The sequence below is a fragment of the Carlito syrichta genome, unplaced genomic scaffold, assembly GCF_000164805.1.
Source record: "Carlito syrichta isolate Samal-C Ts95f unplaced genomic scaffold, Tarsius_syrichta-2.0.1 Scaffold303552, whole genome shotgun sequence".
Classification (NCBI taxonomy): Eukaryota; Metazoa; Chordata; class Mammalia; order Primates; family Tarsiidae; genus Carlito; species Carlito syrichta.
The window spans coordinates 892260-894105 of NW_007247648.1; positions in this window are offsets into that span (position 1 = coordinate 892260).

The window sequence follows — 1846 nt, forward strand, 5'->3', positions numbered from 1 at the left end:
ATTCTATTCCATTGGACTACGTGCCTGTTCCTGTACCAATATCAAGCTGTTTTGATTATTGTAGCTCTATAGTAAAGTTTGAAGCCTGGTAATGTAATACCTCCTGCTTTGTTTTTTTTTTTGCTGAGGATTGTTCTGGCTATTCTTGGTCGTTTATGTTTCCATATGAATTCCTGTATTGCTTTTTCTAGCTCTGAGAAGAATGTTTCTGGTAATTTGATGGGTATTGCATTAAATCTGTAGATTGCCTTAGGTAGGATGGACATCTTCACAATGTTGATTCTTCCAATCCATGAGCATGGGATATTTTTCCACTTGTTTGTGTCATCTTTGATTTATTTGAGGAGTGTTTTGTAGTTTTCATTGTAAAGGTCTTTCATGTTTCTGGTTAGGAAGATGGCAAGGTATTACATTATTTTTGTGGCTATTGTAAATGGAATTGTGTTTTTACATGGGTTTCTGTTTATTTATTATTGGTGTATAGAGATGTGATTGTCTTTTGCACATTTATTTTATACCCTGAGACTTTGTCCAAGTTCTTTATCAGTGCAAGAAGGCTTTTGACAGATTCTCTTGGATTTTCAAGATACACAATCATGTCGTCAGCAAAGAGGGATAACTTGACTTCCTCTTTCCCTGTTTGGATACCCTGATTGCCTTCTCTTTTCTGATTGCTCTAGCTAGGACTTCTAATACTATATTAAACAGGAGGGGTGAAAGTGGGCATCCTTGTTCCATTTTTTCAGGGGAAATGTTTCCAATTTTTGTCGTTTTAGGAGTATGCTAGCTGTGAGTTTCACATAGATGGCTAATACTATTTTGGGGTATGTTCCATGTATGCCTAGGTGTTCAAGGGTTTTTATCAAGAAGGGCTGCTGGATCTTATCAAAAGTTTTTTCTGCATCTAATGATATAATCATGTGGTTTTTGTTCTGATGTCTGTTGATATATTTAATTGCATTTATTGTCTTGTGAATGTTGAGCCAGGCTTGTGTCCCAGGGATGAAGCCTCCTTGGTCATGATGGATGATTTTTGAGATGTGTTGTTGAATTCGGTTTGCTAGGATCTTGTTGAGAATTTTGGCATCTATGTTCATCAAAGATATTGGCCTGTAGTTCTCTTTCTTTGCTGAGTCTTTACCTTGCTTGGGTATCAATGTGATGTTAGCTTCATAAAATGATTTAGGGAGAGTTACATCTTTCTCAATTGCCTGAAATACTTTCAGTAGGATTGGTATCAACTCCTCCTTAAATGTCTTATAGAATTCTGCTGAAAAGCCATCTGGTCCAGGGCTTTTTTTTTTGTAGGTAGTTTTCTTATTACATAGTCAATTTCCTTGATTGTTATTGGTCCATTTAGGGTCTCGATTTCTTCTTGTTTCAACCTAGGCAGGTTGTGTGATATCAGAAAGTCTTCCATTTCCTTAAGCTTTTCCAGTTTGTTTCCATACAAGTGTACATAGTAGTCTCTAATGATTTTTTGTATTTCTAAGGGGTCAGATGTGACTTCATCTTTTGTGTTTTTGATTGTATTTATTTGGGCTTTTTCTCTTTTTTTCTTGGTTAGTCTAGCTAAGGGATCATCAATCTTATTTATCCTGTCAAAGAACCAGCTTTTTGTTTCACTGATTTTTTGTGTTATCTTTTTGTCTTCTATGTCCCGGATTTGGGCTTTTATTTTGGTGATCTGGACTTTTGTGCTGAAGTTAGGATTGTGGTGGTCTTGTTTTTCCAGCTTCCTAAGGTGACTTATTAGGCTGTTGATTTGTGATCCTTCCATTTTTTCCATGTGCATTTGTAGGGATATAAATTCCCCTCTTACTATAGCTTTCATGGCGTCCCAGAG